This window comes from Lipotes vexillifer, unplaced genomic scaffold (assembly GCF_000442215.2).
Source record: "Lipotes vexillifer unplaced genomic scaffold, Lipotes_vexillifer_v1.1 scaffold1761, whole genome shotgun sequence".
Taxonomy (NCBI): Eukaryota; Metazoa; Chordata; class Mammalia; order Artiodactyla; family Lipotidae; genus Lipotes; species Lipotes vexillifer.
The window spans coordinates 339,814-367,261 of NW_006777503.1; positions in this window are offsets into that span (position 1 = coordinate 339,814).

A 27,448-nucleotide genomic window follows, 5' to 3' on the forward strand; every position below is an offset into this window, starting at 1 on the left:
TTCCTGCTGCTCTCAAGGCCTCAAGTCATTGTCATCCCTGTGGGTCCCCACCATCCACAGGCTCCGGATAAGTGTGTGCAAGCGTGTGCATGTATGTGCATGCGTGTGCAGGGTGTGTTTGTCCAAGGCCCATCTGTGTCCATGTGGACCTGCCCTCTCGGCCCAGGCAGGGCTGGGAGGCCCCAAAGCCTTCCCTGTCCACCCTGAGAGGGAGGGTGTACACACACAGATGCACACACACACTCACACACCAGACACACTCTACTCACACACAGACACACACCAGACACACTCTACTCACACACAGACACACACCACAGAAACACACACCCACACACCCACACCTGGTGGGGTGATTTGAGCAAAGAGCTTTCCTTGACGGTGGTTCCCAGGCTCAGATAGGTCCTGCCATCCATGCTCTGGACAGGTGACTGCGACATGAACGTGCCAGGGGCTCTGAAAAGCGTCAGGAGCCTCAGGCCACCCTCAGGGGCTCCACACCTTGCGTCTGCACCTTACAAATGGTGTGGGGTGTCGCCTGCTTCACGGAGCCGCAGGAGCCTGGGGGGGCCTCCAAGCCCACTCCCAGCCCCTCCACAGTCCTCCTCTGTCCCAAGGGGGCCTGGAGGGGTTGTGCTGGACCCAGGGCTGCCTGGAGGAAAACATCACCTGCTGGCAGCGCGCATGGCAGTGATGAATGGCTTGCCTCGGGCTGGGTACCTGCCGGGCTGTGAGCAGGCAGGCCCCACCCTTAGAAGCCTCCTTCCACCCAGACCAGGTGCCCGCACAAGAGCCTGGGCTGAGAGCCGCCCGGGATCCAGGTCTGGCTTCTCTCTGAGCCAGCCTGTCCTTTGGAAGGAAGGAGGGTCGATCTCTCTGGGCTCTCCAGCTGGGAGAGCCCAGAGAGATCTCTCCAGTGGGCTCAGGTGGAGAACCTCCGGAGGAGGGCGGGGCTCCCCTTGCTCATCTGGGCGAGTGGGCAGGCAGTCTAGAGGTTTATTATAACTTTTTACCCCCTGGGCTTGAAACCCAGGAGGAGGGGCAGGAAGGGAAGCATGCAGAAGGGGAGCCAAAGGGGGAAGGCGAGAAGGAGTGGGGGAGGAGTTGGAGGGGGCAGTGGCCCCCCTGGGACTGGACTTCCAGCCGTGCCTGAGCAGCCAGCTTACCAGCCCAGAGCCCTCACCTTCCTGTCCAGCCGGCTTCCCGTTTGGGGCTGGAAGAGCCTCCCTTTTCCCTGGGATTGTTGATGTCAGCTTTCTCTCCTTGAACCTGCCAGGACACTACCAGGTGTGGGCCGGGGACTCCCAGGCATGCCCATGTGGTCCCGGGCCCATGGCTCACCCCGGGTTCAGGGGACAGGTTCCCAGCACCGTCAGTTCTGGGCCCGCCCCTGCGTGCACACAGGCTGACGTCAGCCCGGCCTTCCGGACAGGAAACCTGGAGCCGGCATCCGGAGAGTCTGTCCACGGCCCAGCCACTGCTGGCACTGGGGACGCTGCAGCTCCGAACAAGAAGGGCTAAAATGCTCCTACTGGCCAGTGAAATTCTCGGGGTGGGTCATGGAGCAGCCCCTCCACCCTCCCCTGAAGGGCAGCAAATGTTCTGGCCTGGCTGAGGGGACCACCCCCAACAAGGGCAGAGCTAGAGGGACCTGGGGTGACCACGCCCCAGGGAGCAAAGTTGGGTCAGTGTGTCAGGCCAAGCAGGGCAGGGAGCTACCCCTCCCATCCCCCAACTTCGAGTCAGGCTCTGATCCGGTCTCCAGGGAACCTTCTGGAACCCGACCCTTGGGGTCACGGCCTGTTTCTGACACTGTCATCCCCGGTCCCTGTGCTCCTTTTGCTCCTGGTTCCATGGCTTGTGGGAACTTACCGGGCTTTGAGTGGACAGATCTGAGTTCAGATCCTACCCCCTCCTGGGCCCATACCCAGCCTAGGCCCCCACCTCCCTGTTGGTGAAACAGGCTGCTGAGGGTCAGGGAGACCACAGGCATGAATGCTGTCTCAAGGGAGGGTCGTATGCACAGACACCAAGGCAAGGGAGTGGGTACTTAACTCGCAAGGTGAGTTTCGGGGGGCTGGGTGGGTTTCAAGCCCTGGATCTTCCAGCTCCTGGGAGCCACGTCCCTGCAACCATGCCAGGTGGGCACTCTGGGCCCCGTCGGACCTTGATGCTAAGCAGAAGCCTATCAGCCGGGACCTAGTCAGTGCAGATTCCTGGATGCTGCCCAGACAGATCCTGTCAGAAGGTGGGCCGGGGCCCGGGAAGCTGCATCTTTAACAAGGCCTGGAATTTGCAGTTCTTCTGGGCTCTGTGTTCTAGTCTGGGACCCTGGCTCCACCATCACCAGCTACGTCGCTTCAATGTTTTTGCACTTCAGTTTCCTCGTCTGCAAAGTGTCAATAATACACACAGTCTGCACCTAAAGCCCTAGGTGTGGTGCTGGGACTACAGCAGGTATCAAATAAATAATACTGCTACCATAAAGTAAATACGGGAAACCCCACAGCTCAAGAGTAAAAGTCACCTTCAATTCTACCATCCATCACTCATGCATTCTGAAAAGTTTTAGTTTATTCTCGTCCATCTTATCAATATAATACAGTATAATTAAAACTCGGGACCATATACTGTATTGCTGCTGTCCTTTGAAATTGTCCTTTAGGAAATCTGGATTGTTTTCCATTTTTCACTATCATAGATTTGTAACAATTGTCATTAATATCGTTAGAAAAGAATCTGTGTGTTTGCAAGATCATTTCCTATGTGGTTAAATTTCCAAGTGAAATCCACAGAGGACTTCATGCCCCCTCATTGCTTTCAAACTCTGACCTGTCCCTCCCCTCTCACAGGCCCAAGGCCAGGAGGGACCCAGAGATCCCAGGTTGTGTCACTCTAGAGCGCAGCGCCGAGCCTGGAAGGGTCGAGCCTGGGAAATGTCTTTGGAGTGACTTCCCGCACACACCAGTTTGCCAGGTCGCCCAGCCGCCTGCCGACAGTGCTGTCCTTAATGGGAGCGCAGATGCCGCGGGACATGGGTGGCCCAGGGTGCATTCCTTTGCTCTCTGGCCCTGAGACTTGGGATTGTATAAAAGGAGGGCGTTTGTGGCACGGTGCACACAGAGAACTCTAAGACCCCCAAAAGCCCTAGCCCTAGTTTCTTTGTAAACCGTCCCACTTGGTTGTCTGTAAACCGAGGGAGACCCCTGGGGCCCAGACTTCCTTGTGCTTTCACCAACCTACCCAGGATCACCAAGAGCTGTGTGAAACAGGGCCCTTCCTTCCCGGAGTCTTAAATCCTTTCTGTTGTGAAAATGTTCAGACATACAGAACTAGGTATAATATCCCTCAACTCCATCAACAAACAAATAGTTATTGACCTTTTGCCCCATTTGCTTTATTGTTTGTGTGCATGTGAAATGCATTAAAGGAAAGCACACGCTTCATGGCATTGCACCTCGCTATTTCAGATAAATCTTTGACAGACGCAGACGACTTCTCTTACGGTACCTATGCTACCACCACAGCTAACCAGAGGCAGCTCCATGCCGTCCAGTGCTAGTGCACATTTAAATTTCCCACGGTCCCCCAGATTCTATTTCACAGCTGGTTTGTTTGAATAATGATACGAAGTCCCCACCCTGCATTTGCTTTTATGTCTCTTACCTTTCTTTTAATCTGTAAACAGTGCCTCCCTTTTTTTCTTTCATGCCAAGGCTTATTCAAGAAAGCAGGTCAAAAGTCCCTCATTCAGGATGTGTCTGCTTGTTGTGATGACGTTGAACTGTCCTCCATCTCCTTTTCCCTGTGTAAATGAGAATTTAGATCTAAAGGCTCCATTAGACTCGGGCTCATCATTTTTGGCAGGAGAACTTCACAGATGTTGCATCGCTCAGAAGGCATCTTGCTGTTTGGCCGCGAGGATGCTAGGACTAACCAGTGATGCTTGCAGTGGCAGCCTGGTCCCTCCACCATACAGCTGCAAGCTCCGCCTTCGACCAGCAAGGGCCTGTGGACACCATGAATATCCAGGTTCCTGGTGGCCTTTACGTAATAGCTTTAGAGTCTGCTGGTGAGGGTTGCTTGGGTTGTTGTTTCATAAGAACTTGCAAAGTACTGATTTTCCATATTCCAACATTCATTCGAGATTTATTAGCTGGAATTCTTTTGTAAAGAGAAGCTTTTTCAGGACTTTTCTGGTGGTCCAGAGGTTAAGACTCTGCTCTTCCACCGCAGGGAGCACGGGTTCGATCCCTGGTCGGGGACTGAGATCCTGCATGCCGTGCGGCACAGCCAAAAAAAAAAAAAAAAAAAAGCTTTTCACTGTATCAACTAGGGCTATTTGGTTACCCCAAAATATAGGTTGTACAGGAAAGATAAGATAAATACTTAATTATTTCCCTTTTCCCCTTTAATTATTAATTTTCAGAGTAAGGAGTTGGTACAACAATTACTTCCAATGGTAACAAGTGTGATTTAAACTTTTTTTTTTTACTTTCTTTTTTAGGGTCATTAGAAACAAATGGATTTTTAAATCTGAAAGGTGTTTCAGTCAAGGGTAGTCATTGCTCTCTCTGATGACTTGGCTGGTGTTGGCCAGTGAAAGGCCTGTGTGTCCTTTTAGTATGACTTCAGTAGTCTGTGATGCCTTCCTTCACTTTAAGCCTGGAATGGTCTCAGGCTCACCTTGAATATTGCCTGCCTCTGATGTGAAATCAACCTTCTGGCCATGAGTTTTTAAAAATTGGGGCAAGGAATTTAGAGACCAGAATCTAGGTACTCTCAGTGCTTGTTGCAACTGGGTAAGCATTTTCCATCCTTTTCAGAGGCAAGAGCTATAGGAAATTCACATTTTGTTTTTAAAGCATGAAGTTTACAGACGTAAAATGTGACATCAAAAACATAAGACGTGTAGAGAGAATAGTAATAATATTGAGCTCTAGAATGGGATGAAACTTAAGTTGTTATCAACTTAAAATAGACTATTATAGGTATAAGTTGTTATATGTAAACCTTATGGTAACCACAAAGCAAAAACCTATAGTAAATCCACAAAAGAGAAAGAGAAAGGAATATAAGCATACCACTAAAGAAAGTCATCAAACCACAGAGGAAGAGAGCAAGAGAAGAAAGAAACAGAGAGAAAATACAAAAACGGGCAGAAAACAATTTTTAAAATAGTAATAAGCACATACCTATCATTAATTACTTTAAATGTAAAAAGATTAAATTCTCCAATCAAAAGACATAGAGTGGCTGAATGCATAAAAAATAATAAGACCCATCTATATGCTGCCAGCAAGAGATCCACTTCAGATGTAAGGACACGTGTAGACTGAAAGTGAAGGAATGGAAAAAAATATTCCGTGCAAATGAAAACCAAAAGAAAGCTGGGGTAGCTATACTTATATCAGACAAATAGACTTTAAAACAGAGACTGTAACAAGAGATGAAAAGGGTGTTACATAATGAGAGAGGGGTCAATACAACAAGAAGGTATAACGTAGTAGCATACATAAATACATAAAGCAAAAATTATTAGACCTAAAGGGAGAAATTGACAGCAATACAATAATTGTAAGGGGCTTTAATACCCCACTTGAAAAAAAAATGCCCCACTTGTATCAATGGATAGATCATCCAGACAGAAAATCAATAGGGAAACATTGGCATTAAATGACTTCTTAGACCAGATGGACTTAACAGACATTTATAGAACATTTCATCCAAAGCAACAGAATATATATTCTTCTCAAGTGCATGTGGAATGTTTTCCAAGATAGATCATACACTAGGCCACAAAACAAATCTTAATAAATTTAAAAGCCTTGAAATTACATTAAGCATCTTTTCTGACTACTATGAAACTGCAAATTAATTACATGAAGCAAACTGGAAAATTCACAAATATGCAGAGATTAAACAGGATGCTACTAAACAACCAATGAGTCAGAGAATTAATGAAAAGAGATATCAAAAAATACCTTGAGACAAATGAAAATGGATATGCTACATACTAAAACTTATGGGAAGCAGCAAAAGCAGTTCTAAGAGGGAAGTTCATAGCAATAAATCCCTTCCCCAAGAAACAATAAAAGTCTCAAACAACCTAACTTTACACTTCAAAGAACTAGGAAAAAAAAAAAAGAACAAAGCCTAAAGTTAGTATAAGGAAGGAAATAACAAAGATCAGAGCAGAAAAAAATGAAACAGAGTCTAAAAGGACAATAGAAAATATCAATGAAACTAAGAGCTGGTTCTTTGAAAAGATGGACAAAATTGACCTTTAGCTAGACTCACCAAAAAAAATGAAATGAAAGAGGAAATGTTGCAATTGATACCACAGAAGTACAAAGGACTATAAGACACTACTATGAATGATTATATGTCAATAAATTGGACAACCTGGAAGAAATGGATAAGTTCCTAGAAACATAAAAACTGCCAAGACTGAATCATGAAGAAATAGAAAATCTGAACAGACCAATTACTAGTAAGGACATGGAATCAGTACTCAAAAACCTCCCAACAAACAAAAGTCTAGGACCAGATGGTTTCACTGGTGAATTCTACCAAACATTCAAAGAAAAATTAATACCATTCTTCTCAAATCTGCCAAAAAATAGAAGAGGAGGGAACTCTTCCAAACTCATTTTACAAGGCCAATATTACCCTGATTCCAAAACCAGACAAGAGTGCCACAAGAAAAGAATTTACGAACCAATATTCCTGATGAACATAGATGCAAAAATCCTCAGCAAACTATTAGCAAACTGAATTAAACAATTCATTAAAAGGATCAGACATCATGATCAAGAGAGTTATCCCAGGATGCAAGGCTGGTTCCACATCTGCAAATCAGTCAGTGTAATACACCACATTAACAAAATGAGGGATAAAAATCATATGATCACCTCAATAGAGGCAGAAAAAGCATTTGACAAAATTCAATATTCGTTTATGAAAAAAACTCTCAACAAAGTGGGTATAGAGGAGACATACCTCAACATAATAAAGGCCACATATGACAAGCCCACAGCTAAAATCATACTCGACAGTGAAAAGCTGAAACCTTTTCCTCTCACGTCAGGAACAAACCAAGGATGCTCACTCTTGCCACTTGGATTCAACCTAGTATTGGATATCCTAACTAGAGCAATTGGGCAAGAAAAAAATAAAAGGCATCCAAATTGGAACGGAAGAAGTAAAACTTTCACAGTTTGTAGAGAACATGATTTTATATGTAGAAAACTCTAAAGGCTCCATCAAAAAACTGTTAGAACTAATTAAATGAATTCAGTAAAGTTGCAGGATACAAAATCAATACACAAAAATCTGTTGCATTTCTAAACACTAATAATGAACTGTCAGAAAAAGAAATTTAAAAAGTAATCCCATTTATAATTGTATCAAAAATAATAAAATGTCTAGGAATAAATTTAGTCAAGGAGGTGAAAGATCTATATATTGAAAACTACAAGACTTTAATAAAAGAAATTTAAGAAGACACAGATAAATGGAGAGATATTCATGCTCATGGATTGAAAGAATTAACATTGTTAAAATGTTCATACTACCAGAAGCAATATACAGATTCAATGTAATCCCTATCAAAATTCCAATGGCATTTTTTTCACAGAAATAGAACAAACAATCCTAAAATTTGTATGGAACCATAAAAGACCTTGAATAGCCAAAGCAATCTTGAGAAAGACAAACAAAGCTGGATGTATCATCTAACTTGATTTTAAACTATATTACAAAGCTGCAGTAATCAAAACAGTATGGCGCTGGCACAAAAATAGACACATAGATCAGTGCAACAGATTAGAGAGCCCAGAAATAAAACTCACTAAATATAGTCAATTAATTTATGACAAAGGAGCCAAGAATATAACATGGGGAAAAGACAGTCTCTTCAGTAAGTGGTACTGGGAAAAACCAGACAGCCACAAGCAAAAGAATGAAACTGGACCACTATCTCACAGCATACATAAAAATTAACTCAAAATGGATTAAAAACTTGAATGTAAGACCTGAACCCATAAGACTCCTAAAAGAAAAATAATTGGTAAGCTTCTTGACATAGGTCTTGGTGATGACTTTTTAAAAATCTGACACAATAAGCAAAAGCAACAAAAGCAAAAATTAAGTGGAATGACATCAAACTAAAAGCTCCTCCACAACAAAGGGAACCATCAACAAAATGAAAAGGCAGCCTACTGAATGGGAGAAAATACTTGCAGATCATATGTCTGATAAGGGGCTAATATCCAAAATATAAGAAAGCATACAACTCAACAGCCAAAAACATCTGATTAACAAATGGGCAGAAGATCTGAATAGATGTTTTTCCAGAGAAGACATACAGATGGCCAACAGGTATGAAAAGATGCTCAACCTCACCAATCATCAGGAAAAAGTAATCAAAACAGTATAAGATATAATCTTACACCTGTCAGAATGGCTATTATCAAAAAGGCAAGAAATAAGCGTTGGTGATGATGTGGAGAAAAGGAACCCTCTTGCACTGTTGGTGAGGATGTAAACTGGGGCAGCCACTATGGAGAACAGTATGGAGGGTCCTCAAAAAATTAAAAACAAAACTACCATATAATCCAGCAATTTCACTTCTGGGTATTTATGTGAAGAAAACGAAAACACTAACTCGAAAAGACATCTGCATCCCCATGTTCATTGCGGCATTATTTATAATAGCCAAGATATGGAAGCAACCCAAGTGTCCATTGATGGGTGAAGGATAAAGAACATGTGGTACATATACAGCAGATATTATTCAACCATAAAAAAGAAGGAAATCCTGCCATTTGCCATAACATGGATGGACCTCGAGGACATTCTGCTGAGTGACATAAGCCAGACAGAAAGACAGATATGGTATGCTCTCTCTCATATAAGGAATCTGAAAAACAAAAACAAAAAACCAAGCTCATAAATACAGAGAAGAGATTGGTGGTTGCCAGAGGTACGGGGAGGGTGGGTGGGAGAAATGGGTGAACTAGTCTTGGTTTTAGTTTAAATAAATTGAAAAAAATAACAAACCATGAGATTTAACATTTCCAAGTCAAATTTAAGACTCACGTGTTATACTTAACCTAGGTGATTGTTTATTTGTATGTTTTTCTCTTACACTAATAATTTTGCTTCCCCGCAGCAGCCAGGTAATTATTTATTGGCTTTATCCTAGAAATACAAAAATACTTTCAAATAACAATGCCAGATTTAATACTAGCAATAAGACTTACTGAATGATACTTAGGATTTCTTTGTTGCTCTTTTTGTCCTTAAAATAGATCCTACTGAAAACAAACAATCAAAATACTATACTCTGAAGTCCTTTGAAATAAATCTTTAGTTATGTTACCAACTTTATATAAATTTACATTTTTTGTTGGTTTCTTTTATAAGGATACTTTCCTTTTCAATTCAAGTTTATTTTTTGAATATGGGAAACATTTGCGAAGTTCTGAAGTCAAACCCTGTGAGATATACATTGGTCTCTGCCCCCAGTTCCTGGCACAGGGCTCCTGGAAACCCGTGCCATTTCCTGGGTGATAGGAATATCTTTTGTCCGGTGAGGAGACTCTGGGTGGGCTCCTGGGTGGAAGCTGGTCACCACAAACAACAAGCCATGATCAGAAGTTGGGAACTTTCAGCTCCCGACCCCACCTTCTCCAGAAAATTGAGAGGGGCTGGAAATGGAGTTAGTAATTGGTCATGCCTATGTGAGGGAGCCTCCATAAAATCCCCACAGGATGGGATTCAGAGAACTTGCAGGTTGGGACACACATCACATACTGGGAGGGTGAGGCACCCCAACTCCATGGGGACAGAAGCTCCTGCACTAGGGATCCTCCTAGACTTCACCCTGTGTGTCTCTCTGTCTGGCTGTTCATCCGTATCCTTTATCCTATCCCTTATTGTATAATAAACTGGCAAATGCGTTTCCCTGAGTTCTGTGAGCCTCTCTAGCAAATTCATTGGGCCCAGGAGAGGGTTGTGGGAACCTCCGATTTGTAGCCAAGTCGGACAGAAGTTGTGGGTCACCTGGGGACCCACTCCTTGTCATTGGCATCTGAAGTGTGTGGGGGGCAGTCTCATGGGACTGAGCCCTTAGCCCGTGGGATCTGATGCCATCTCCAGGTAGGTAGTGTCAGAACTGATTTCAATTGTAGGACACTCAGCTGGTGTCACAGAAGTGCTTTGTGTGGGGAAAAACCCCACATTTGGCGTCAGAAGTGTCAGAGGTGATGTGTTCTGTGTTGGTAGTAAGAACGACACACAGGCGACGGATTGGGTAGTTTTTTTTTAATACAAACTCTATAGCAAAGTGTATCCAGAGAAGTTGAACTGCCATCCTTGACTGTTCACCACTCGGGTACCATTTTTATCAGTTTCTGATTTACCCTTCCAGTGCTTTTATCTTCTGCAAATAAAAATAAACATGCACACATTCATATATTTTACTCTTTATTACACAGAAGACAGCACACTAATACTGTACCCTGCTTTATCCACTTAACAGTGTATCTGGAAATTGCGCCTTGTCAATCCCTGGAGACGTAGAACGTAACTGGACCATACCCAGCAGGATGGAAGCGGGGTCTGCAGGACTTCCTGCAGGCAGTGGGCGGCATTGAAGGCGTGGCGTGATTAACGTGGAGTTCTAGCAATCAATGTTTATCGGAATGCTGGAAAGAATGTTAGGTGAGATTGTGAACACAGCTGTGGTCCAGGCTCCGACACTAACTCACTTGATAAATCTCACAGTTTAGATCAGATTCCTCATCCCTCATGTGGGATTGTAGGATGGGGTAGTGGGTTAAATAGGGTTCTCCGAAATTTCACATCCACCCGGAATATCACAACACGGCCTCATTTGGGAATAGGATCTTTGCAGGTATGATCAACTTAAGATGAGATCACGATGGATCCTGGCAGGCCCTAAGTCCAGTGACTGGTGCGCTTACAAGAAGACACAGCGACACAGGGAGAAAGCCACGTGATGACAGAGGGAGAGATGGGGTGATGTGGCCACAGGCCAGGGGATGCCAAGGATTACTGGTAACCGCCAGAAGCTGGAAGAAACGAGGAAGGATCCTCCCCTAGAGCCTTCAGAAGGACCACGGCCCTGCTCACCCTTTGATCTCAGACTTCCGGCCTCCAGAACTGTGAGAGACGGCAATTCTGCTGTTTAAACTGCCCGGTTTGTAGCCCTTTGTTGCAGCAGCCCCAGGACACTGTTTGTTAGAGATGGACTCACCTCCGAGGTCACTCTCTGTTCTGGACCCAGAGGACTGTGCCAAGTGAAGCGGCACTCGAATCCCAGAGACAGGCGCCCAGGGCTCCGTGCCGACGGAGCCCACCGCAGCTGCAATCGACTCCCACGATGCTTGTAATCACTCAAGCAAGAATGGCGACTGTAAACAGACATTAAAAGATTCTCAGTTACACATGTATCTCCGGGCAAAATTATATTTCCATAAACACTGCAGAAACGACTCAGAGAATTTTGTCATGGGGCCAGCCTGGAAACCAGAGAGAAGGCAGCAGCGTCCTCGGCACCCACCAGACTCAAGCCCGTCCTGCAAGCCCCTGGCCCCTCGCAAACTCCAGGTACATCCCTGGCCTGGTGGGGCGTTTCCTCCCGGGGGCCTTGACACCCCGGCTTCGGCACATTCAAAGCCAGACTCCCACCAGCATCTCCATGGGAATGTGGCCCGATGTCTTTGTCACACACCAGCTCCGCTGATCTGCTGCCTTTGGTCAGCCCGCCCCAGGCCTGCGGTCGCGTGCTGTTTCCGGTCCACATGTGGCCATCTGTCCGTGGAAGTCACAGAATTAGGGTGGGCAACAGACGCCCATCTAATCGGTGTCGACGGAGGAGCCGCAGAGAAAGGGGAGGGGAGCTCGCTTCTCCACACACGGGACGCGGAGACTCTTGTGAGGCCCCGGTGGAGGCGGGCTGCCCAGGTGAGGCAGAAACGGCCGGTCCTTTCTCCTGGGCTCCCTGGGGCGCAGGCGTCCGGCAGCTCCGTCCCCGTCAGCTGGGCTCATGGTCCACATCCCCCAACCGCAGGCAGGCCCTGAGGGGCACCTGCGCCGTTTGCCCACACAGCTGGGGTCTGCTCACTTGCAGTCCATCCAGATGTCCCCAGAGGCACACGGCCGGGGCCCACAGACCTGACGATGTCCACTAGAGGACTCACAGTCCTCTCCACCCGAGGGGCCCACAGGCTACATCAGGCTGTCTCCACTTTGATGGGAATTCTTGGGACTAGGCACCTATGGCTTGAAATAATTATTTTCATGCTGCTATTAGTTTCAGTGCTGAGTTGTTGGGTGATTGTCCTCTCTAGATCTTTGCAAAGATTCTTTAAAAAACAGCTCAGCTGGGCTATAGGGGGAAGAGGGGCCTGAGGGGACCCAGAGCCCCCTACTCTCCCTCCAGGCTGCTCAGGCCCTGGGGCCCCCGCTTTGCTGAAGACCTTTCCTCCCAGAGGCCTGTCCCTGCTCAGAGCCCACGCCCGTCCAGTGCTCTGCTCTGTTGGTGGTTTGTTCACCAGGACGGAGCTTCTTGCCTCTGCCTCCCTCTGCTTTGTAAGTCAGGCCACGCTGCCTTTTCCAGGTTTTAGAGAGTGCCCTGAGAGTTCTGGAAAGTTCCGGAGCCTCAACATCTCGCATGTGGTCAGGCTCAAGGTGACAGCTGAGGGGACAGAACCCATTGCCATACTATTATCTAAATATCCCCCTCGGGTCTCTCATTTGTCTTCACTTTCAGACTCCCCTTTGTTGTGGACATGAAGCCAGATCTTTCTTTTCAGGGCATTTTTGCAATCTGCCCTCCCAAGGTCTGGGCTTAGGTCCGCTTTTGCCACACCGCCTCCCCCAAGCTGTTGGGAGACGGAAGGCCGGAAGGAGCGCCTCTCAGATGCTATCCTGCATCATGTCCAATGGGTGGAAGCCCAGCCTCTGAGGGCTCTTTAGAGAGTAGCCAGGGACAAGGTGGGTCCACATATGTACCGGCCCAAACCTGGGACCCCCTTCCCACTTTTAAGGTCCAGGAAGGCTTCATCTTACTAGTAACCTCCTGTTAGTTTTCTCTCCTATAAAAGTCTAGAGAACCCCATTTCAATTGCATTGCTCAGGATTCTTTTTGATTGCAGATGACAGAACCCCAACCCAAGCTCATTTCGGAAAAGAAGGGAGTTTGCTGGTTCACTTAACGAGAAAGTGTAGGGTGCAGTGGCCTTCAGACACAGCTGGATCCATGCGCTCGAAAGATATCACTGGGCATCATCTTATTCAGTCTGATTTTACCTGTGTTGGCTTCGCTCTCAGGTAAAGATGGCCCAGGAGTGCTAGTCTTAGGGGCTCTTTGGAACTCTCAACTTGGAAGATCAGGGTCATACTGTCTTCTCTGTTCTAGCAACATCCTGGGCAGGACTTCGATTTTTTGGACTTGGGTCACATGGTTGTCGCTGTGCTGATTTCTGTGGGTGGGGAAATGCTGTTCTCTCATTGGCTGGCCTTGGATCATGTGATCTCAGCCAGCTCATATGATGGTCCTGGAGATGGTGGGGCTGTAAAACCAACAAGAAAAGCCGCTGTGCTCACGAGGAGTGGGCAGGAGTTTTCCCTAAAGGAAAGCAAAGAGGGGTTGGTTACCAGATGAAGAGGAAATTGTGTCTGGGAAGGTGGAGTCCACCAGCGCCTGACAGTCCTGAGGATGATTCCTGACATCGCCCCGGGAGAACCTTCTTGCTTTCCGGGGCCCTTATACCTCACGCCGGGGAGGTCCCACAGGGCACACAGGTCTGGGAACACAGTAGGTGCTCAGTACACGTCTGGGAAGTACACAGTGGGCACTGCGGCCACTCGTATCACGGACTCTTCCTGTCTTGTACCATGCAGGTCCGTGTGTGAGAGAGACAGACAGACGGACAGAGGGAGAGAGGGGTGTGCACAAGGGCCACTCCCACCCTGCTGCTGGGATAGGGTGCCCTTTGGGGGTCTGGCCTTGGTGACCCCCCAGGTATGCAAGTTGTCTAAAGCCGGCTTCTTCCCCCTCTGCTCCCATCAGCTCCAGGTCAGGATCTATGTGTGTTTGACGCTAATGGAAAGCTGCCTTGTGACTTGTGAAGCGGCCTGAGTGAGCCGCGTGTGACAGTGAGGGGGCCAGGCTGGGCTGCCTCTCCACTCCATGGGGAGGGCTGGGAGGGCCACGCTCGGGGCCGCCACACCCATAAGGCCAGCCTCTGGGCTCCAGGGCCAGGACCCCGGCTCTCTGCTCTCGGAAGAGTGCCAAAGCCTGCCCTCCCAGTGGCCAGCTTAAAGGGGGGCAGCCCTCGGCTGGCCCTGGCTTGGCTGTGTGGGAACAATTCCAGAATTTCAGGCATTTGGAAATAAAGCAGCTGCGGCGCCAGGCCACCCCAGAGCCCCCTCCCCTATCCAGCCCATCAGGTCAGCTGCCCACGAAACCTGGTGCCCAGGAGACCTGCAGGAGGCTGCAGAGAGATCTGAGGAAGAGAAAAACTTTCTTAGCCAGCACTTCAAACGGGCACCCTTTTCAAACCCTCAAGGCCACGACTTTCTTCTCCTTTGCAATGTGCCTGTGTTTCTGGGTTTCTAGGGGCCTGGCTGGGCTGGAAATAAAGGTGCATTCCGTGCGTTCATTTACTTTGCAAATATTTGCTGAGCACCTCCCGGGGGTGGGAGGCAGGCGGTGGGGGGGCCCTCGGCACCCTCCTCGTCAGTGAGCAAAACAGAGAAACCCGGGACTTCATGGAACTTGTGCAGGAAGACAGAAGAGGGGCAAAGAGAGAATACAGAAGGAAGTTAGGAGGTGAGGATGTGCTAAGTGGTGCATGAAAGCAGGGCAGGCAGTCCTCCTTTAGAGCACAGGGAACTATATCCAATCTCCTGGGATAAACCAGAATGGGAAAGAATATGAAAAAAGAAGGTATACATGTGCATAACGGAGCCACTTTGCTGTACGGCAGAGACTGGCACCACATTGTAAATCCACTACACTTCAATTAAAAAAAAAAAAAAAAAATCAGGGCAGGCAGAATGGGGACAGCCTAGAGGGGGTGGTCTCCCTTTTACGTTTGCTGGTGGGCGAGGCAGGCCCGGGTCTGGAAGCCGAGTGGCAACACCTCCCACATGTGTTTGTAGGCTTCCTTGGCTGGCACGTGGAGGACAGATGGTGGTAAGGGTGGCAGGGACACCAGTGGGTGATCCAGCCAGGTGAAGTGGGCAGATCCCAGATGTGCTCTAAAAAAAAAAAAAAAAAATCAGGGCAGGCAGAATGGGGACAGCCTAGAGGGGGTGGTCTCCCTTTTACGTTTGCTGGTGGGCGAGGCAGGCCCGGGTCTGGAAGCCGAGTGGCAACACCTCCCACATGTGTTTGTAGGCTTCCTTGGCTGGCACGTGGAGGACAGATGGTGGTAAGGGTGGCAGGGACACCAGTGGGTGATCCAGCCAGGTGAAGTGGGCAGATCCCAGATGTGCTCTGAAAATAGAGCCAGTGGGGTTTCCCAAGAACTTGGATTTGATCTGAATAACTAGAAGACTGCGGGTGGCAGGCGGGGAGGGGCCATCCCTCGCTCAGTCTAGGGACAGCCAAGTAGGGTAAGCAGGTCTACCAGATAGCCAAGTGGGGGAAGCAGGTCTACCAGATGTCTGGAGTCCAGGACAGAGGGCTGAGCTGGGGGGAGGCATCCATGAGTCATAGTGACCATTCACTGTTGTGAAGACATCTTTAATTCCAAGACCCATGCCAAAGCCGTGCAAACATTTATCGGACACCCTGCTGTGACCCCTAGAGAACTATTCTCATGGTGTAGGGTCAGGATCCGGGCTGTTCTGAGTCCTCCTGAGGGTGACAACTAGCCTTCAGGTGGGTCACCTGACCTTCTACAGGCTGGGCTCTGCCCCTCAAAGCCCCTCCGAGAGCCCTGATGGCCACAGGGGACGGGGTCTGCTCCTATGCCCGAGGTCCTGTAATGCAGCGAGAAGTGACCAAGTGAGAGCCCACTTTCCCACCACATTCCATGGGGGCTGCACCTGGACCTCAGGGTGGCAAAAGAAAACTGCAGTGTGCGTGCATGTGTGTGTGAGTGAACGTGGGTGTGCTGTGTGAGCATGTGTGTGCACGTGACACGTCTCGTGTGAGTATCTGTGTGAGTGCTGCAGGTGCGCGTGCATGGATGTGTGTGTGTGAGCGCGTTTGTACTTAAGGCTGGTTTGAAGAGTGACCAAGTGAACTCATGCAGAAAGAAGCCAGGGTTAGAGGGCTGTGCCACTAGACTCGGGAGGAGCACGTCCAGGTCCTGGGGCGGGGGCTTGGCTGGCATGTTCCTCCCTGGGACTCACATTCCCACATCCCCCCGCGGTGGGAGAAGCTCCGTCCTGGACGGAGGAGGCGGGAGGAGGGGGACCTGAGAGGTGGAGGGCGGGGAGAGGAAGGCAGCCCTGTGTGGGCAGTGGGTGGTCATCTGGGCAGGAGGGCCCGAGGGGGAGGGCGCACCCACACCCCCAGCAGCTATGTCCTGTGAGTGGCCTGTTTGGACCTTGGCATCTAAGTAACTCATGTACGAGGGGGTCAGCTACGGGCACTGGAGCCTCCACAGGAAGTGTGGCCTGTGCTCAGTGGTGTGGGAGGGCAAGGATGCGTTTATGGTCAGGATGAATGGCAGCTGGGGTGGGTTCATGGCCGACAGGACTGTCCTGGTCAGAGGTAATTTCCTGTGGCCAGGCAGCCCTCTCCATACACTGGCAGCCAGCCTGAACAGGGTGGGGAGGATGGGGGATGATTCGTGCAGTGTTTCCAAAGGAAACCTGGAGTTTAGGAGGCTGACCTGAAAGCAGATAGCAAAATGCCATGAAATGGTTCCAGACTCTCTAGAAAAGGGATTACCTAGTTTCCAGCACTGGGGACATCGTCAGCAATACCACCACCATCACCATCACCATCACCATCATCACCATTATCACCACCACCATCACCATCACCATCATCACCACCACCATCACCATCATCACCACCACTGTCACCGTTATCACCACCACCATCACCGTTATCATCACCGCCACCACCATCACCATCACCATCATCACCACCACCATCACCATCACCATTATCACCACCACCGTCACCACCACCACCACCATTACCATCATCACCACCATCACCATTATCACCACCACCATCACCATCATCACCACCACCGTCACCATCACCATCATCACCACCACCATCACCATTATCACCACCACCATCACCATTATCACCACCATCATCACTACCACTGTCACCACCACCATCATCACCACCACCAACACCATCAAACCACCATGACCACCACTACCACCTCCACCACCATCACCACCACCACCACCACCATTATCACCATCACCACCACCATCATCACCACCATCACCACCACCGTCACCATTATCACCACCACCGTCACCATTATCACCACCACCAGCACCATCACTGTCACCAGCACCATCACCACCACCACCACCATCACAGTCTGGTCACCGCTACGTGGGGGGTAATGACCGGATATTCCTGTTTACCCCACGTACTTCCATCCCTCTCTCTCCTGCCTCCACTGTGCTCCAGGAAGCTGCCCAGCAGGCGGTGACTTGGCTCCCGCGGCCCCGTCACCCTCTGGCTTCCAGCTTGGGCCTAGCCAGTTGGAGGCAGGGCAGGACTGGCATAGAGGGAGAACGGGGGGGAGGCCTTGCTCTGCTGCGTCCTACAGTGCCCGTCTCTCCAGGAGCACAGGTCCTGCTAGGTGGTCCTTCCCAGGGCTCCTGCCCTCACCCTGGTGTCAGCTTTCCTTCCTGTGCCCCTTCCGCCTGGGGTGGTCATAGTTTCTACTCGCACAGGCGCCTTGATGCCTCAGCAGCCTTTGTTGTTTCCCTCAACCCTGCCAATACCTCTGAAATGTTCTTTTCATTAACAAACCTCTTCCACCGCCCCCCATGAGTGGGCCATCTGTTTCCTGCTCGATTCTGAAAGATGCCAGTCACGTGGTGCGCCAAGCGTGCCACACTCATCCCCGAGCACGCCAGCAGCACCTGTACAAGGCCCCCATCACTGCGCCTGGAGATCCAGGCTGAGCTAAGGGATGCGGCCTGCCCTGTGGGTCCTGCTCCAGAAGCTGGGGTGGAAGCCAGCATTAGGGAGCCTGTTGGGATCAGACAGGCCTGGGTGTAGCAGGGATTGGCCCATCACTGAAGTGGGGGATCCAAAGTGGCCCTGGAACTTGCCCTGGTTGCTCCCGGGGTGCTAGGAGATCCTGCTGGGTGGGGAGTGGCCTCGGGCCTTGGGGATGGAGGAAAGACAGACCCTCACCATGGGGAATACAGCACCCTCTCCAAATAGCACCGGGTGGGGAAACACAAATTCTGGGATAAAACCCGTCTCCCTGACCCCTCTTGCCTTTCGTCTTTTCCTGCCTTCTCCCTGTCCCCTACCCCCGTCCCCTTCCAGGTCTGTGTTCACAAAAGCAGCCCCTTTGTTTTCCCCTCCCTCTCCCACCCCTGGTCCTGTTTTCCCTGTCCTGAAGCTGCCTCCAGACCTTGGGGCACCTCACTGCTGTCAGCAGGTCATGACCCTGTACAGGGGCCCAGAGCCAGGTCCTCAGCCCTTCCATCCCCTGGACTCTGGATCCAGCCCACCCAGAGGGGACACGCCATTTCCACGTGTGGACAGGTTTCCGGGGCTGGCTGCTTCCCAAAGTGTCCCCCACTGCTGAGTCTTGGGGACACCAAACCCATCAAAGTGGGATCAATGGCTCCTAGAGGGAGCACAGTCCCAGGGCAGGATGGAAATTGGTCCCCCTGGAATGAAATGGAAGTTTCTGGAGCAGAGGCCTCCTAGGTGGGGAGAGGGGCTGGCCAAGGGTTGAGACTTTGTTTACCTTCCCCTGGGATCCTGGTCTCTCCCATGGGTCCTTTTTCCTTTCCTTCCAGATCCAACCCTTGGTGTGATTGCAGGTGCTGTCACTCATACTTTCCCCTCCTGTCTCTTTTCTTGTAACCACTACCCGCCCCCCACCCCCAGCACTGCTGGTCAGCAGACGCGTAAGTGCCGCTTGGTGGGGCGGGACCGGGTAGTGGGGCTCGCCCTTTCCTAGAGAACACTCCTCTGCGTGGAAGCCATGAATAGCACCCCAGAGATCTGCAGGGCGGGGGTGTCCCAAGCACCACGACAAAGCCGCCGTTTCTTTGGAATCTCAGGTTTTGACTTAAAATTCATTCTCGTGTTGCATTTCTCCTCCACGCCAGCGGGTGCTTTACACTGAATGCTCCCGGGCGGCTCTGTTCACCCTTACCCCGAGCCTTCGGGTCTGAGCCTCGGTCCCTCAGATGCTGGTGACAGCCCACAGCACTGACTGTCCAGGTGACCAGATGACAGTATAGCCGCCCAGCCAGCAGGCAGGAAGCCAGATTCAGAGCCTGGGCTTGACCTGCGAAGCGCAGGGTGGGGACCCAGCCGCTGGAACAAAGGCCTGTTTACTGGGGCGGGAGGATGCCCGCTGCGGGCTTGCCAGGCTCCGTGGGCTCCACCCAGAGAATCACAATGGGCAGCCTGTGAACCGGCCATCCGATCCTCCCAGGCCGCCAGGCCTGGCGCCGTGGATGAGGTGAGCAGAGAAGAGAAGTCGTGGTGGGGAGCCTCTATGTCCTTGGCGGGACGAGATGCACGTGCACGAGGTCAACCGAGACCGTGTGGGCAGAGCGCCAGGGCAGAACATGGGAGGCGGCCTAGTGGCCCCCAAAGCTGTCTGCATCCTAATCCCGGAACCTGTGAATATGTTGCCTTCTACAGCATGGGGGAGCTCAGGTTCCTAGTGTCCTGCCCCCGAAGCGGGAGGATGACCCTAGATTCTCGGGGCGGGCCTCAGGCACTCGCGGGGGTCCGTTAAATGGGGAAGGGGAGAATCAATGTCAGAGAGATGCAGCGTGAGAAATACTTGGTGCCCATCGCTGGCTGTGAGTAGAGGGGGGGCCACGAGCCCAAGAGAGCAGGCCCCCCAGAAGCTGGAAAGACCTGGAGGTGGATTCTCCCCCGGAGCCTCCAGAGGGAAGCAGGCCCAGTGAGACCCGAGGAGGACGTCTGACCCCAGAGACTGTAAGAGAATAAATGTGCATCGGAAGCCACGAGTTTGTGGTCACGTGTTACGGCGACAGGACTTTTGCTCTGAGTGATGAGCAGCGTGGAAATCTCGGTTCTGTCCTCCGTGGCATGGGACCAGGAGGCAGGTGCAGCCTGGGGTCCCCTGCCTGGAACCTGAGCATCACACAGCCTCTGTTAAGGGCTGGGACGGTTAAGGGAGATGACACCCCAGGGCCCTCAGTGTAGCAACCACACAGAATAGGAGGCAGCCCGGAGTCACAGCCAGCCCCTCCCTCCCCGGGACATGTGCCCAGAACGCTGGCCGGTCCGCTCTTGGGGGTTAGAGGAGGGCTGCGGGGAACGGGCTGCGGGCGTGGGGCAAGAGGGGCCGACAGACTGGGGAGCCTGGGAAAGGGGGCCGTGTCCCTTCTCAGGTGACCCGAGCCGTGGGCGTCAGCTCAGACAGGGGCTTCCTGCTCTTGCAGCCCAAATGGGTTACAGGTGAGTGAAGATGGTGATCCTTGCTGGCCCGGGGCTGCACCTGGGGCCCGGGCTGGATGGACATCACGCCGCAAGGAGCTCCAGGGGCACCCAGCCTCTCCTGGTCATCAGGGCACCCTGCAAAGATGACCATCTTCTGCCAGGTCAGGATGTGGGAGAGTTTGGGAAGCAGGTGCAGGGCACTGGGCGGGGCTCCCCGTGGATGGCCAGAGTGACGTAGGGCCGAGTGGCCTGGCAGGGAGGGTCAGGGTCATTCCACAAGCCCGGCCTCCTCCAACCCTCCTCCAAGTGCAAAGGGCAGGGCGGCCACTGGGCAAAGGCCTGGCCAACGGATGCCCTGGCCACCGTGGGCACAGCCCCCAGTTCCCAGGCGGGAGGGGGTCCCGAGGCGATGAGGATGGAAGAGGATGTGGGGATCCCCGACCAGCGAGGGAGGCAGGAGGAGGTGGGGCGGTGTCCCTGCAGCCGCTGGGCTGTGGGGATCCTGCCAGGCCTCAGCACCCCCAGGCGTAGAGGGGCCCTGACTGTCCTGTCGAGCAGGCCTGCTAGTCACTCCCTGGCGGGGGCGGGTGGGAGTGGGATTTGAATCATGAGGGTCTGACACCCAGATGTGCTGAACTGGAGCCCTGCACTCTGCGGACCCACCCGACCTACACACGGGCCGCTTTGCTCTGTTCTCTCAGGGGAACCCACCCCTCCAAGCTTTGGCTTCATACGGAGCTGTCCCTGGAGAGGGGGTCCTAGCAGGGACAGACCTGGAACATTCCTGAGATGAGGCCTGCGATTCAGGCTTGAGGCTGAAACAGAACTGCTAAGGGCGGGTGTGCCCAGGGTCTTAACCCGAGAGGACCCCCGGCCGGAGCTGGAGGACGGGACGGGGGGCCGAGGAAGCCCGCTTTGATGTCCGCTGACCAGAGCGGGACCTGGCTGGGGGCCCCGGCCTGGGGCTCATTGCGGAGAGAAGGCACCTTGGAAACCACTCAGGCCCGTGGCCCTGCGTGTCCTGATCCACAGGCAGAGGCACTTCCGTCCCATGGAAGCCCTGAGCTGGGCGGCACAGAGTGTGCTCGGGGTGACCCAGGGGCTGCCAGGCCTTTACTGCGTGGAAAACCAGTGCCCCAGACCACGGCCCCTGCTCACCAGCCGCCAGCAATGTGAGGTGAGCGCTCAGGGTCCAGGCTTCGTGGGTGGAAGGAAGGGCCACCGCCCCCGGGCTCCCCTGTCCACTCCGAGGGCCCGTGTGCCGTCGCCCATCTCTGGCCAGTGCTCTATGACCCCCCACCCCAAGGGGTGCCCGGGGGCTCCTGCGGCCAAGGCACACTTCCTAGGCACCCAGAGGCCTGAGGTGAGCACGTAGCCACCCTTCCCCTTACGCTGAGCCCCAGGGACAACGCTGCCTGCACTGGCAATGGCACCAGGGAACCCCCTGCCCCACACTGACTAAGGGGAGGGAGAGAAAGAGGAGGCCCCAGATATTCTGGCCTCTCTCGGGTGGTGGGTCTCCCAGCCTGGGCTCCCCACTGCCCAGCCAGGTGGCCTCACTGTTCCCAGGGTGTGGGCCCCAACCCCAAGGCCCACCCCACCCACTGCATTGTAGGGGGCTGGGAGCTTAGCACGCGTGCAGCTATTTGTGGCCAGACGCCCTTCCCATCCCTCTCAGCCTGGTCCCTCCGCCCTCCCGGGAGGCCTCCATCATGAGTCACGTGCACACTGGGGTCGGGCAGAAGCAGCCGCAGACTTTGGAGGCCACGCCCTCCAGAAGCGGGGCGCTGCCCCAGCCGGTGGCCTGGAGCAGGTGAGGGGAGGAGGGCGTCTGCCCTGCCCCGGTCCGCGTAGCTCACAGCAGTCCAGGCCACTGCTCCCCAAGGCCTCGCTCAGCCAGTTCTGCAGGCCTGGGCCGGTCATGGTGACAGCATATCACCGGCTGAGGCTTCTTTGGCATCGCGTCCTGTGGCTCTGTCCTGAGTGGCTCAGAGGCCAGGTGCCATGCTCAGAAACGGCCAGCCCCAGCCCCTGCTGGCCAGGAAGAGCCAGGACCGCAGCTGGCCCTTAGCAAGCTGGACTGTCCTGAGGTGGACCCACCCAGAGATCACAGGGCCAGCCAGGGGGCAGCAGGGCTGTGGGGCTGGGGAGCTGGCAGGCAGAGGGGAGGTCTCCAGGGGTCTGAGCCACTTGATGGGGCCAGGACAGAACCCCACAGTCACACAGAGCCCCGGGGGGCCACGGTAGCTGTAGCCCCTGCTCTCATCCTGGCCCTGCCTCAACCCATCTGGGCCTGTGCCGGCCTGCATCCTCTGGCCTCAGTTTATTGATCTGAGACACCAGGTTGGACCAATTAGATGAGCTCATAGTTAAGACAGGGGACAGTTCTTCTGGTAACCTGGCGCAGGGGCTGAATGGTGGCCCTGAAAGAGATGTCTGCCCAGACCCAAGAATGTGGCCTTTCGTGGAATGCGGCCCTTGCAGATGTGATCAAGGTTAAGGGCAGAGATGAGGGCGTCCTGGATCAGGGCGACCCTAAGTCCAGTGACGGAAAAGAGACACAGACACGCAGGGAGGGGGCGCGGGAGAATGGAGGCAGAGATGGGCTGATGCGTCTACAGGCTGAGGGGCACCGAGGTGTGCTGGCCGCCAGCAGGAGCTGGACAGGCCTGGGTCAGACCCTCCCTCACGTCCTCAGGAGGAATAGCTGCCCCCCCCGCAGCTAATGACTTCGGATTTCTGGCCTCCAGAGCTGTGAGAGAAGGGATTTCTGTGGTCTAATCCGCCTGGTTTGTGGCGACTTGTTACGGCAGCTCCAGGAAACGGGTACAGCCGGGACACTCAGGGCAAGGGACACTCCAGTGACTCACCTCAGAGCCATCAGGAGCGGAAGGCGGGGAGGGAAGGCCCTCCCACGTGGTCACAAGGTGCAAGGCGGGGAAGGAGCAGACAGTGGTGGAGGTGTCGGCTGGCACGGAGGGCTTTTCTGCAGCACGGCTGACAGCGACTCCGGTCTTTCTGCCCCCTCCCGCCTGTCCTCACAGGGCACATCACCCGCTTCCTGGGGTGACCGGCCCAAACTGGACCCCCAGTGGGCAGCCCCCCGACTGGGGGTGTCAGTGGTGGAGCCAGAGCAGCCCGGCCCCCGAGCCAGGGAAGCACGGGCGGTGAGACCCCAGGTCGGTGGGCCCCGGAGCAGAGTCTGAGCGTTCCGATGGGGTATGGGGTCCCCTCACTGCGTCCCTGCTGGGCCTATGGCCACTTGGCAGAGGTGGGGGTGGGGTAGGACCCCCGAGAACCCCTCCAGCTGGATCCTTGGATTCTCCGAGGATAGGGGAGCGTCGCCAGCCCTCCTGTGAACCAGGGCAAGGTGGGCCCGAGTGAAGGGCAAGTGTCAGGTCCCCCATGCTCTCTGCGGTGGCGCAGCACGCGGGCTCTGACCTCCGGGCACTGCTGTGCCTCTGGGAGACACCACCCACCCCAGGGCTGAGGGCACAGCCTGGGTGGGAGCAAGTGGTGGCATCGAGGTGCCCCAGCAGGCTGGCTGCTTGGAGGAGGGCCACTCCGAGCAGGTAAACTGAGGCCCCACGGACACACAGGTTTGTCGCCAGGCACAGAGGGAGGTGGGATTCAGGCCGTCGAGGGTGGTCCCTGCCCGGAGTTAGGATACCCTGTTGTCAGGGGCACCCTGGAGGGTGCTGGGCTGGTGACAGGAGGACACCTCACTCGTTTCAGCTCAGACCAGGTTGAGGGGAGTTGGGGGGACACCCGCAAGGATCAAGTGTTGAGTCTCCGAGGTGACAGGTGCTTGTTCCTGCCCCAGAGAGGGAGGGGTCAGAGACAAAGGGAGGGCTGAGACGGCCACACATGGGAGCTGCGGGTCGTACCACTGACCCCGATGGGTTCTCTGCTCCCAGCAAAGTGCTGGCTGACACCTGGCCTCTGGGTCTCTTAAAGCGATTGTTTTTCCGCCACATTGTGGCAGCTGTGTTTTCATTAGGGTCCTCTGGGGATGCTTCCATCTCAGTGAAATTGCAGGTTTGCCGTAGTGCCCAAGCCCCTGCCAAGTCTCTCAGTCAGCTGGAGTCCTCGGTGGCCGCAGGATGGCAAGCCACTTCTCCTGGGAGCGCTCCCGAGCCCACTGGGTGCAGAGAGTCCGGCTCCACTCCCTCCCCTCGGGGCCTGACCCCGGGATGCTTGCATCACACGGGAACTGCTTTTAGCAGCCTCTTTGCCTGAGCCATCCAGCGCACGCGGGGGGCCCAGAGTGTGGGCTCAGCAGGCAGCGCTCAGTGGACATGCAGCCCGTCTCTCCCAGGACCCTCTGGGCTTGCAGGGGAGCCGTGATGTCACCATGATTCCACGCGGCTGCCAAGCGCCCAGCATGAAGGCCCCTCCAGGCCAGCTCGGCACTGACGCAAATCAATAGCTTCTAGCTCTCTGAGCAGCTGCCACCTGGTCCTCCTCCGGCAGCCCTGTGGTCCACGGCAGGGAGGGCAAGCAGCGGCGGGCTCCAGCGTGGGACCTGGCATTTGAGATAATCAGCTGCTCTTTAAAGGGCAGCCAGCGTGGCATGGGGGGTTCCTTGGAGGTCAAGGAGAGCCAGCCACTCTCACAGCTCCTGGTGAGGTCAGCCACCCTGCCTCTCCATCCAGCGGTGCCTGGGGTCCTTCAGCTCTGGTCATGGCTGCTGGCCCAAAGTGGCACTAGGAGCATGGGAGGACGTTAGGCCAGGTGGACCCACCCGGGGGACAGATTGGGGCAGGGGACAGGGCGGCCCCTGCGTGGCGTCAAGCAGGGTGGGGTGGAGCTCCATCTTCCTCTGGGTCTCCTTTCACCATGGGTGTAAATAGCAGCCTTCCAGAGCTGCTACCGCGAGGTCTCCCTGAGCCTCCGAGGGGCTGGTGGAGTCTCACCTTTCGGCACATCCTCACCAGCACGACCCGCAGACGACACACATCCGGGGCTCCTTGGAGGGATGTGGGGAGCCGGGCATGGCGATCAGGTGGACCCAGAGCGACCTTCCTGGCATCTCCGGCTGAAAGCCGTCCTGGGGGCCTGCCTGCCCCGGAGAAGTCCACCTCAGCCTGCCTGCCGGAGTGTCCTGTCCTTTCTTAAACACACACACACAGGCTCATACGTGTACATGCATGTGCACGCACACGCACACGTGCAGCACGCGTGCACACAAACACACAGGAGTGCAAGCACCCACGAACATGTGAATACATGTATGTGCCCCACACTCTCACACAGTGTACATGCACATGTAGACATGCATGCAACACATACACACACACACGCACACATGCACGGGGGTTCAGCTGCTTTCCATTCCCAGATCAGCGCTTGCTGTCACCGACAGGGCACCTTCCAGGATTTCGACCAATTCCTGCTCAATACAAGGACCCCTACCACTGTGCAGGCAGGACCCTGACCCTCTGCCCTCGGCCTCAGTGGACGCAGAAGGACAGGCTGCCCAGGGGCTGAGGTGGCCGCCTGGGGGCGGAGCATGAGGAAGCCACTTGGGGTCCAGGGGCGGGTCCAGGCAGGCAGGACAAGATAGGAGCTGAGGACGAGGACGCCAGGCCCTACCTCAAGGGCACCTTTGTCTCCACAGGCAACCGGGGTGACCAGAAGCCAGCTCCTGCCACCTCCGCCTCAGCACAGGCAAATGACTACGTGGCTGGGCGGACGCGGCCGGGTCGTGTGCGGAGAAGGGCCCACCTGGGGGTCACCCTGGGTGAGGCGGGAGGCCGCTGCTGACCCCTTCCTGTGGGCAGCACGCGAAGGGTCGGGGCGCCCTCCCCGCAGAGCACCTGCTGTGGCGGGGTTGGCCTGCGAGGCGCTGCCTGGAGACCCGAAGTGTCCGGCGCTCGGTTCCATCCGCGTGGGCAGCGGGCCCACCAGGGGGCCGGCCCTCCTCGTCACGGGGCTCTGTCCCGTCCTCGTCCCAAGGCAGAGGTGCTGCCGCTGCCCTGTGGGGACTCTCAGGACCCTGGGCCTGCGGCCGCTGCACAGCCTCCAGCCCTGACCCTGAGTCGGGTCCACGGGGCTCCGGGTCACCACGAGGTCAAGGGCTGGTGAGTCCTCTGTTCTCTTGTTGCTGCGTCTGTTCTTCCTCACCCCCACCAGAGCCCTGATGCACTGCCTGCATGTTCCCACCCGCAATCCCAGGCAGCTCTGGGCCCTTTCGCATGCAGATGGATGAGGTGCAGCCGGGGTTAGGAAGGAAAATGACCATGGCAAGAAGCAGACAGACAGACGGACAGACAGACAAAAGGCTGGGTCTTGCAGGAGACCCCAGGCTGCTGGCAGGGCTTCTCAGAGGGTGGCTTGGGGGCCTCTGAACTGGACCTCCTGCTCTGGGGTCGGGAGGTCTGCAGGCTTTTGGGCAGCCCTGCGTCCTCGGCCACCAGAGCAGAGCCTCGTGGGGCCAGACCGGCCTGGCTCCTGGGCCCACTTGGAGGGGGGACCCTGAGGCTCCTCAGGAGGAGCTGCTGCCTTCCCATGGCCTCCCTTCTGGCTCCCTCTTTCTGCTCGTGGGCAGAGGCTGGTCTTTGTTTTGTTTTGTTCTAATAACCTAAACAATTGGCACAGAGGTTGCATCAGCTGATGGGCAGTCGGCCGATGGTCACGCTGTCCACGTGGCCAGGCTGGCGGCTGTCAGGTGCAAGCGGGGCAGGGACTGGGTGGGCGAGCCCAGCAGGGGCGCCCCAGGCTCAGCAAAGGCACCCCAGAGGTAGGAGCGCCCCCTCCCCTCCTCTCCCCTCCCCACACCAACGGGAAATGGGGCAGGAGGGT